The sequence below is a fragment of the Diuraphis noxia genome, unplaced genomic scaffold (assembly GCF_037042655.1).
Source record: "Diuraphis noxia isolate RWA-SAM2 unplaced genomic scaffold, SU_Dnox_SAM2 contig0003, whole genome shotgun sequence".
Taxonomy (NCBI): Eukaryota; Metazoa; Arthropoda; class Insecta; order Hemiptera; family Aphididae; genus Diuraphis; species Diuraphis noxia.
Genome location: NW_028301713.1, coordinates 31979734 through 31992155, shown reverse-complemented (window position 1 = coordinate 31992155; position 12422 = coordinate 31979734). Strand labels below are relative to the sequence as shown.

Here is a 12422-nt window from a genome sequence, read left to right as displayed (position 1 = left end):
ATGTTTTGAGCGTTTGAGTTTTAAATTTTTATGAAATCGCGTAATGATAACGATTTTTCCTCAAACCAGGTATATGTATATCTATGATAATATAAGGTATTATGAATTATGATAACTACATGATAACTACACTAATTGATTAACCATGCCATATGCAAAATGAATCTTAATTGAAAAATAAAATATTTGTTTCAAAATAGAATATATGACAATATTTAAATATTATATATCCTAGACTGACAAATCATCTACGTTCAGAATCGTTTTTCGTATACAATGATACCTATCATTGCATTAAAATTTAATCCCATCCATTACAGTATAACCTACAGTACAGCAGAGCGACATCCACGACTTACCCGCTTTTTTCACATGTTTTTGATTAGTGGAACTAATCGCTATCCTTTATAATATATAATATTGTTAATTATAATATAATACCTAGATGATACTCGATATATAATTATTCAAATAACTGATTAAAATTAAAAATTAACATTAAATCATCTTCTTATATTTATTTATAACAGGTAAATCAAAAAAAATTATTTAAAAAAAATAAAAAAACAAAAAATAAATATATACCTATTTATATATATATACACACTATATTATACTATATATACAAATGATAGTTTCACTAATGTGTGGCTGCTTTCCTCTAACATACCATGTTCCTTCTATGTATAAATTATTGCAAACTGTTTATTTAATATTTACTTGTTTCAATCTTTATATATCTTTTCTTGTATCATATTCACTTATTGTGCCCTAAGTACAGATTATAAATTTCTTATAAAAATAAATAAATAAAAAAAACATTAAATCACACAAAATTGTCAATGAAATTTAAAATTTTGTAGATTTCTTTTGTTTATAATATTATGTTAATCAAATGTTTTAACGATAAGTTAATAATATCGAATTTAAATTTGAATATATACTAATTTGTTTGTTATTTTACGTCAATAAAAATGAATTTTGTGAAAGTTTAAACTGCAATAGGTACTATAAATTACACTAAATATCAAATTCATAAAATGATTTAATATGTGCATGAAAAGTGGTAAGTAATAACAATTGAATACTACTTGGGTAGGTATAACATTTTAAGTACTGAGTTAAGTGAGTAATGTATTGGTTTTAAAATGTGGTTTTTTACTGATATATCTTTTCTATGAACACTTTCAAAAAGTTTCATGTAGTACTTCTATAGATCGGAAATCGAGTATAGATGGAACTTTGAAGAGGTCGTTTTCGATTTTCTCAATATATAGTTTCTCGAAGCACAAGAAAAAAAATAATAAATAATGACAACCAACGAATATTTTTCAAGAAAAGCAATTGAAATGCTTTGATCGAATTCAGCTCAGCTTTGTTTTTTTTAAATTTTTATCAAATTGAATACCTCACACATCACTATTTTTGTGCAAATTTGAGCAAAGCGAGAAAAGTACATTACACTCAGGTTCTGTTATCTGAATTTTGTGATTTAAATTTTTCACAAAATCAACTTTAAATAATGTAAATTAATAAATTAATTATTAAATAGATAAAACTTTTTTTTTAATAATGTATAAATCTACTCTATCAGTTAATTAATACAATAAATGATATTTAAAATGTAACATTTGTAAATGTATAATATATATAGATAAATATTTAAAAACAAGTTTTAAAAAAGGTATTATGTTTTACAAGAGTATCAAATTCTATAATAATAGGCAGATACATTTACATATATATATTATATATTTTAAATATATAACAACATTACCTATTCAAAAATATTCCTTGATTCGCGTACATAATTTATGATATTTTTAATAATTTGTCATTCCAAGCAAAGTACTCACACTTAATAAAAAGTGAAGCATTCATGATACATTTAATTTAGGTATATAAAAACAAAAGCAAAAACTACCAATCCAAGAGGGAAAATTAAAACAAAGAAGTATATTAAATATGACTGATTACATTAATTTGCATAGTAATATTCAACATATTTTTAGTCAAGACACTATTATTATGTAATACAGTGATGATGATGATGATGAGGAGAACATAACCACAATATTGCATCGACCTATACGGAGTTAATTTATACGGCCCATAATATGCCACAATATTATATTATTATATAAAGTATACACGACACACGAGGTATTTTTTTTTAAACTATACACTACAGTAATTACAGAAAACGAGTGTCTGACGTTAATAATTACCAATATAGTACAACAATATTCTAGTTTAACATTTGTTATTATTAAACCAAAACATTTTTATCATCATTAAAAGCGCGTATATGGTTATATGGCTATAGTTATTTGAAAACGAATGCAAACAAACGACGCAGAAACAAAATCGTGCACATGATCCCCCGCGCGTGTTATTCATCTCGAATATTATTATGAAACAGAACAACGCAGTAAAATAATCCGTATAACAATGAATCCAATAAGCAAATTTGAGGTTACATTTTCAAATCATCTACATCTGTTATTAATAATAAAAAAATAAAAAAAACATGTATCCTTCATTTCTTCCTACAACAATGGACTCGCGCGCACAACATTATTATTTCGTGGTGAAAAACGTATACGTATGCGGGTCATAAATAATAATTATAACTATGAAATTGGAGACATTTACATTTTTCTTCCAAAATAATACAATATATGTTATTATAATAACAGAATATAATTTGTAATCAATTAAAATGTTTGATTTTTATGTCATTTTAGTAAGTACCTACTTTAAGAAAAAAACAAAGAAATTTGCTTTAATAATTTTCAAGAAACATTTAGTTGATAACAAACATATAATTTTTATCTATAATTTATACTTTAGATTCAGAGCGATGATAAAAATGTACCTAATTGAGTTAGATACTTAAATTAGGCCAACCCAACCCAACCCAGCCATTTTCTTCAATAAATTTGCTGTTCATCAAGTTCAAATGTTCCATCATCGAATTTTTCAATTTTATTGTAATTGAAGATAAAATTTTAAAAAAAATGTTATTAATAACACCCCAATACTATACAAATTTATTTAAGCGGTTTTTATATACAATTCTTAATAACTGTAATGCCTACACCGGAACATAGAGTATAGTGACATAATATGATCACTGTTTTAATATAATTAGACCAAAATTTTTTTTTTTTTTTGGCGCGTTATTTAAATTTTAGTAATATTTCTACAATCACATATTAGGTACATCCACTGCACAATAATAATATAATTAAGAGGTTGTTACCTAAAACGTATAATAGGTACGTGTTTCGCCTACTAAATACTACACCGCTATAAACGAAGGGGCGTATGTGACTAAACGTATATTTATAATCAATAATTATAATAATAATAACATAAACAGATAAGCAGACCGAGCGTTTGATTATTATTTCACGACTGTCAGAGGTGGGTGCAACAGCAGCAGCAAGGGACAAGGTAAACATGCAGCTCCGTATATACGTATATCATACATATATACACGCTTCCGACGGACCCACAACGCTACGAATACCGGCCGACGTTTGGCTGTCGATCCTGGTCCTGCAATATTTGTTGACGTTAATACGGAGGCGGTAGCGGCTGCTGTCCCTAGAGCGATCCGCAGAGGATAATTGGAAAGCACGTTACCACGCACAACGCCGTAACATTTTCGTTCCACCTGCGGCGGACCGGCTCGCTCTCTCACCATCAGAGGAAAACAAAAAATAATAGTAATAATAATAATAATACCTCTTCCTCCACCGTGGTTCTGAGCTAACAAAAACCGTTCCGACGAATAATAATATTTCGCTTCCGACCAGAATTACAAGTGCGCACGTCCTCGCCCTATATATCCGTACGCGTGGTGTGAACGTGTGTATCTGTACTTCCACACAGCCACCCACTCACCGACCCACAAAATTGAGGGGTTCTTTCTTGATATCTCCTTCTCTCTCTATCCTATCAATGTCAGTTCCCCTTAGACACACACAACACGCTCCGCATACGAAAAACACACACAAACAAAACACCGCCTGTGGCGGCGGTAATGATAATTAAGCGCTCCGCGTGTGCGGTGTCGACGGTGGTTCGTGTTTAAACGTTTTTGTTTTTAAAACGCTCATTCGTATTCGTCGCGAGGTAAAAGCGCGCGTAGTTAGGCAGAGATGGTGGTGGCGCGTTAGGTGATTTAGCCCCCACGGGGACGGACAATACGCCCAGTGAATATAATAATAATAATAGTAATAATATTTCGTCCTATCGGCGGCAGAGGAAAAATTAAAAATAATACGACGCTCAAATAATACCTACTGCTGCTTTAGGCTACCTAATGCAAAACCATCCTTTCTTGGTAGGACCACCGTATTTTATCTGCGGGGCAATCAACGAAGCCGCGTCGTCATCGCACACCGTCAGTATAACGACGACGACGTCTTCACTGTACAACTCGATAGTGGGAGGCATTTTGTATATACACTTCACGGTCCGTTTAATATGCTCAGTGCGATGCAAATTTTCATACTCCCAGAAGATCGTATACCCCACCCTCCACAACTACTACAGTTTTCAGAGGAAATCCTCTCTTTTGCAGGCCCCATCATCGACGAAGAAAATATTCAAAACGATAAAACTTTTATCGGGGACTCGACAGTCGGAGCATTGCTTCATCTCTTCTTTTCCCTTTCGTTCGATTACTCTCCCGGGTAATATCACTCGCGATTATCAGAACATCATGAAACTCTATACATATACATATACATATATATATATATATATATATATATATATATATATATATATATACAAATTGCTGCAGTACTATAGATATTTACACTATATTTACAAGTGTTGACTAATTTCTGAACTAACTTGTATAATATGAAAGCCGAGAGCACCAAGATTAAGGCCGCGATCTAAGTGTACTAATCAGTAATTATTGCCAAAAATATAGGTAATTTAATACTAACAATTAAAATATATTATCTATTAACTATACCTAAATAAGTCAAGCATAATTATTTAGGATCGCCATTATCATTCTGAAATGTAAAACGGTGTGTAAAAGTATTAAGTATTTACCAAAAACTATAATAATACACATAACAATCAAACCGATAATATACATAAACTTAAAAACTTGAGAACTTTTATATCCCTACATAATAATTTTAACTGCCAGTATATGGATAGCAATAAAAACATATTTACAAACAAAACAAATATATCCCACTAAAAACATTTAAATTATGTTATTATTTAATCCTCTGAACATAAATAAAATTACATGAACCTCAACTCCTATTTTATTCATAAAGCTTTCATTTGTAACCGAAAAGAAACGTATTCATCTTATAACAAAGAATATATTTTTTTTTTTAATTTAATACAGATGAAAACGAATTTAAATTGGCATAAACAAGGAAGTAGGTTTTCATCATGGATTAAATTATGACATTTCATACATAAAAAAAAATTAATTCAAAATCTGCCTGTCGCAAAAAAAAGTATTCAACTTAGAAAAAGTTTCCTTTTTTTTAACTAACTTTAGTATTATCTTTTAGAGATGATTTCATTAGTCTTGTGAATTACTTCTTTATCAACAAACTTCCTATATAATATATCTATATACAATAGATAAATAGCACTGAAACAAATTCATTTTCATGTTTTGTCACTGTTTATCGGAAATCTTTTAAATAACATAACTCGGTAAGCGCCAAATCCTATGCATTTCTATGAATATCACGTTACATTAGGCAAAACGTTGGTAATTTAAAATATATTGAATTAAAACTATTGTCATGCTTTATTTCAGAAAGTTAGTACTTGATATAACAAAATATAATATACGAGTATACATATTATCTAGCAGACTATATTTAACCATTATATAAAATATAGGAAAAGTATGCCACTCGATGAATATTCAATAAAATGTAATAAAAAAATATGCTAAAAATATTATGCTCGATGAAGGTAATAATAAATTGACTAATAACAGTATAATTATAATCCATATTCTCTTTTTCAATTTTATCCATAATATATACACGAACATTTCAAAGTTCAGGGTACGACCAGACCGCACGCAACCTGATACACGATGTAATCAAGTTACATATCCCATGGAGACCAGGTGAACTTAAACCACTGCATGTCCGTCAGACAATTAAACCCATGTCCAGCAATGCCGCCTAAACGTCATGTATTCATGTTTATAACTATAATATGTGTACGTTATTTTTTTTCACCAGTTAATAATATCGACCTCTGTTGGCGGACCAAATAAAACCAAAACATAATTCCGATCCAAATCGAAAAAACGACAAGCGGGAGCTTGGGGATTATAACTGCACATACATTATGCAAGCAGACGAATGAAATCGATTATACAAACATTACGGAACAATATATTACAAATGCGTTCCTTGCTACTATTATTATCCCGGATAGGTAGTATAGGTACTACCTGCCTATGCAAGCACACTAATGCCGAGCTGATTCCCAAAGGGCTACTGCAGCATGTCCACATAACGAAATTGTCGAGATTTTCGCAATTTGTGAAATATATATGTGTTCGTGTAATGGTACATATATGCATCTGCAGTGCAGAGTACTTAATATACGATACGATGACGATTCGTTTGGATAGGTGACACAGATGACAGTGAATAGGAAAATAAATAAATTATCGAGTCTAAAAGAAAAAGAAATATCAACATATTGTATAGTATATTATACTCATATAATTAATTAGTAAATAATACTTAGCAGTCAGTGCAATAAAGTTAATAATAATACATTTATTAATTTTAGTAATAACCAACCAGCAGTTATCTCGTGACCCATTTTGTGACTATAATTTATTTTGCTACCAAATTACGAGATCATCATTATATAATTTTTAATCTCATCAAGTTCACATAAATTATCCGAAGAGATATCCACTGCTGGTTAAACATACTATTATATAATTGATAAACGTTAAAACAAATTTTTGGCTGATTTATTACAGCGCAAAATTATATTTAAATTTCATGATATAATAGTATAGGTACATTTTTAATCATCGACAAAATATTGGAACCCAATTCTAAAGAAGAAATGAGTTATTTCATATAACTCAACATTGAACGCAGTCCATATTTTAAATGCCACTAAATGTTGGCCAATACGTAGGACAGAGCTAAGTCAAATATTGTTGACTAAGACTTTAAGAGCCGAAAATGAAGTATTGTACACACACACATAATCGGCGATATATCTTATAATACATCAAATATGGATCCGAACAAAGCGGGCGACGGTGAAAAACTATGGATCCTGCCAAGCGTCTATACACTGTGTCGATGTTTTCACTTTGAACTTTAAAGTTTTTTTCAAAAACAGTAACTGAAGATGCTATTATTTTGAGGATTGTCATTATATAATCATAGATAGACGAAGGATGTGAAGTCGTACGGGGTGAAAAGTGTAACGAGCTACCGAACTGACCGCGGCGGAAACTGATTCAGGGACGAACGGACGGACGTCGACGACGACGTTGAATTACAACGCCGAATTATCTTGGAAAAGTGACCCCGAAAGTTATCTTCCGAGCGGAGGCGGTCAACCGCTTGTATAAACGGTAGGTTAAGTTAGAGCAAGCAATAAAGCTCAAAGTTAGGTGGACGAACTTTAACTGGCCCCCCTCCAGATAAAGGCTATTATGTTGTGTGTAGGTATGTAATACCGACACCGTAACACGATGGTTGAATCAGTATATACAACGACAGAGACCACGATGAAAGTCCAAAACATCAATAATGAGCAGGACTCGTGTCTTAACAGTTAACGGCAGCGGCAACAAATTTCTGGACGGAGATAGTTAATGTAATATTTCACAAAAAATGTTGTTCATAATATTATTCATATACAAACCATTAGAAATGTAAAAATTTACGGTAATATTGTTTTAAAAATGGCGAAATGTACTATAAATGACAAACAGACAACACTAGCTATGTACCCAACTACTGTAGTCTGTAATATTATAAATACATGTTATAACTGTTGTAACATTCGTTACACCTTATATATATATTATACACACACTTAACATCACACACTATATGATTGACCAATACATAATATACACACTCAACACTTTCTACCCATGCACATTATTACTTAATATTAAAATGACACACAGCATTTAGTTCGAAAGTCACCATCAACAGGAGCGAACTCACCAAATACACTTATTAACAGCCATCTACATTAGTAAGGTATTATTTTTAATATAATAATATTAATATGGATCTATAAACCAAACATGTCTTATTATTGATAAAATACCTCATACACAGTTCTCTAACCCCCAGCTACGGAAAACTTATACATAAGGAATAAAAAACCTTCCCTGGATAACTAATATCGTAACAAGGTCCCCCGACCACGTTGCACTGTGTTAGTAAAACAGTATTAATGAAACTATGGTGAGTCTAATAATAGAATTATAATTTAGCACCTGGTAGTCTGTAAAAATGTTTAATACCAAAGCAGCCCAAGAATTATGTAACATTAAAACTGTATGGAAAGGTAAAAGGCCCACAATTTGAGGTAAAATTAGAAAGATATGGTTTGATGTTTCATGACGGTATGGATATTCTTTTAAATTTAAAACTGGGGATTTTGAAAGATTTAATTTAAATATGTATTTTTTTAACGTATTAACGTACGTATCTATACTCTACTCTAATTATTGCAATACACATAATATTATTACACAACAATTTGAGGAAATCATCGAAACTAGATCTAATCTACAGATAATGATGTCCAATGACGTTATGATAAACACTCATTTTGTAAGTGCACTTATTTATTCAAGATTTTTTTTGCGATCAAAAAAATATTGGAACGACTGAATATAACATAATAAAATCAAAACATTCTCAATGGGGAAGTCAACTATTTTATACGTAAAAACGTATTTTACCCGTAAACGTGTACGCTGGTGGACTGAATGATAACTTTTTGACTTTTTAGCCTTCCAGGACTCGCTTACTATAATATATTAAATTACTTTTTCAGTGAGTGAAAAAAATATTTAAAAAATCGTGAAGTGTAGCTACCAATATTATTATTTATTAGAATAATTTTTTTCTATTATAAACTTGGTTAATTCATTACATTCTAACTGCAAGACAAAAACATAGAAAGCTGTTGTCTTTTTTCCTCTAGACTTTATTTGTTGCAAAAATTTGTGTTTTGAGTACTCTGTATATTATTCTAGAATAGGACAATTTGGAGCCAAGCCAAATGTACTGTGAAATAATTTATGAGGAATCCATGAGTATGAATAAAATAATAAATAATATAGTATAAGGTTTAAAACTTAAATTATACTGATCTGAAATGAAATAACAATAGATATTATGTCAATTGAATATAATATTTTATTCTTTGATTTATAGTTTATAAGCTTGATTGTTTGCATGGTTATTTTAAATATAAAATTATATAAATTATTAAGAAAAATTCTGATCTGGTTTGGTTTTAAGTGACAAAGACTTAAAACTTTGCAATAATGGTAAAAATCAGAGAAGAGGTTTCAATTAAGTATTTCTTTAGATTTTGATAAAACTATAAAAAAAATATATAACAAAAAAAGAAGTTTGATTTTTTAGGCTTTTGTTATATAAGTAATACAATGAAAGATATGAATTTTTTAAATAAATTATTATTAACAGCCATTCATCCCCCTCCAAGAAGTTACTAGGAATTCTTCCACTGGAATACATTGCAGTATTTTTATAAAAACAGACTAAAATATATTAAAGTACATAAATATATAATATTATGTTTTTGTTTGATTAATATCTATTATAATTTATGTTCACTATAGTGTATAATATGATTAATATGCTATAATTATCTTCAGTTTCCAAATTAAGGACATTTAATTAATTAAATCATTATAATGACTTTTACTTTTTAGAAAATACTTAATGTATCATTTTTGTACCTACATGAACATTATAATATACCATTTATAATATTTGTTTCTCTTTAGTTTTTCAGTGCCAAGTGGTACATAACAATTAACAATTACTTAATTTCATGAATTAAGTAAAAATGTTGTAGAATATTTTTTAATCTTGTAATTAAAATGTATTTTATTGTTTGTGCTTATACAAATAATTATAAAAAATATTTTAATTTAAGCACCTAAGTATTTTTTAACATCAGCATTTTCAAAACTATACAATTTAATCAAATATTTTACAAAATAATTTTTTAATCTAACACCCTTTAATATTTAATAGATGCTGAAACTAAAATTCTAAACATTTATCAATTGTTTGACTAAAAAATTAAAAAATTATTTATAACCTAATTCATTTACTATAATTTTAAACTTATTTAATAATTTACACATATTTTTGTATCCAGACAAAATCAAAATCTTTACGATTACCTATTATTTTTATTTTCATATAAATAATACATCCTGGTGAATGTGCAATTTGTGCTGCCCTCTGTTGGTTTGTTTTTGAGGCATACACAAAAAAGCAGTTTTAGATAATAATATCCAGCACTCATAAACAAAATATAAAAAATATATATTATAGGTACTACCTACACAGCATGTGGCTAAACTCTGAATTCTAAAGCCTAATGTTATAAATATGTTTTCCTTATAAATAATGTAAATACCTAACATGTGAATGATTGTATTATTATTTATTTTAGTGTGAACCCAACAGATGTAATCAATTTATTAACTAACTTGACAATATTATTGTTTCAGATATAAAATAATGAAGACCAACAATGGAACTATAATGTGGGAACTAATTTTACCAACATCAGTGGCATATAAATCTTGGGAAACTCTTTAATATTACTTAACTTACAAGATACATTAAAAACTTAATTACTAATAATTTTTAGTACAATTATAAGTATATAGGTACTAAAAATAACTAAAACTATTAGAAATTCATCATGTATTTAAGTATAATATGTTTACATTAGATTATTAAATGGCATAAAATTAAAAACTCTTAATTTGCATTAATTTAAATATGCAAGTGATATAGGTACCAAGTTTTTATCTCATTCATTATCATAAAACTACATGTAATTTGTATGGTTTGCTATCGTGATATTGTGGGTCTTTCATTCAATTAAATAATTCATGTTATTATGTTTAATGTTTATAATAAAAACCACAACTCATGCTTACCAAATGAAGAATTGCTTTGTAAATAAGTGTACCACACTGAAACAGTGTCAACGTAAATTAAGACATCTGAAAAAAATAATACACATTTAATATTAGAAGAAATTATATACCAATTTATACTATTTAGGTTACAGCTTAACAATAGTGGATCCAGAATTTTGATTTTTTGAGGCCAAACATTTTTCAAAACAATATTATATATATACGGGAGCAATTGCGTTGGTGAACACCTTGGTGGTAGACTAAAATGATCCACTTTACTCAACTAAACTTTTAAGTTTAAATAATCATAACTATAGTATTTTAATGCAAAATGCACTATTTTTTGAGAAGTCCCTGACAATGCTCTCTTAAGTATGAAGTGTGTTTCTACATCAAAGAATAGAACTTTTATTTTCTATGTTTTCAGTTTTAGCATTTTTTTAGCAATAATTATCTATAATAATGTTGTTAATTTTATACATGATATGCATTTTAAGATTAAAATTTTTCCGACCATTCATCATTTGTCGATACTATTGATGATTTTGAATATTTTGATGCGTACATAATGTCTTTTTCTAAAGAAATAGTAATAGCCTAGTAGGTCGTATCATGTAAATCCAAATAAATAGTTGTAAATAAGACATAAATCTACTATGAACCTACTTAAACAATTAATTATACCTTACATTATAAGGTACCTGCCTAAGTTAAAATAATTCATCTATCACATTTATACTCTAAATTTAATCTATGATTTATGATTTAAAGTACAATATAAGTAAACAGTTAACAAAAAAAATTTAATATGGTACACTGGTTTATTATGGCGATAAGTGAGTAACCAAAAGTAAATAAATTAAGGTTATAATAGTATGTGGCTGATTTTTTTTTCATTTTTAGTGAGTCAAAATGGGTCCCAGTTCACTTATGAATATAAATTTATTAAAAACTTAAATTATTTATATACATGTTTACCAGTGATGTCATCACATCAGTTTAATTGGTGATAAGATAAGATGACATTACACACTCTCTGTCGACTTATAAACATAAAAATTAAAGTAGTTATTTATTAAGAATTTTAATTGACAAGTATGTATCCATGAGAAAGTTTTGCTAGGCTTATTTGACTCCTCTCCACCCATAAATTTACTACTGCGTCTTAAACCATTAGATTAAATTTAATCGCCATACCTAATAC

General features: G+C 28.7%; 1 protein-coding gene and 1 long non-coding RNA gene across 5 annotated transcripts in view; one reads left to right on the top strand and one right to left on the bottom strand.

Moving 5' to 3' along the window:
- The window catches only part of LOC149057235 (uncharacterized), a 36049-nt gene extending 24991 nt beyond the window's left edge, over window positions 1-11058 (top strand). Inside the window, exon 2 of the long non-coding RNA XR_016190826.1 lies at window positions 10799-11058. This is a non-coding gene — a long non-coding RNA (uncharacterized LOC149057235). The remainder of the gene's footprint in view (window positions 1-10798) is intronic.
- Window positions 1-12422, bottom strand: part of Lar (tyrosine-protein phosphatase Lar) — a 158733-nt gene that overhangs the window by 144225 nt on the left and 2086 nt on the right. For all 4 annotated transcript variants that reach the window (XM_089222664.1, XM_089222667.1, XM_089222665.1 and 1 more), the window contains exon 2: window positions 11237-11302. The gene's annotated coding sequence lies outside the window, so the exon portion shown is untranslated. The remainder of the gene's footprint in view (window positions 1-11236; window positions 11303-12422) is intronic.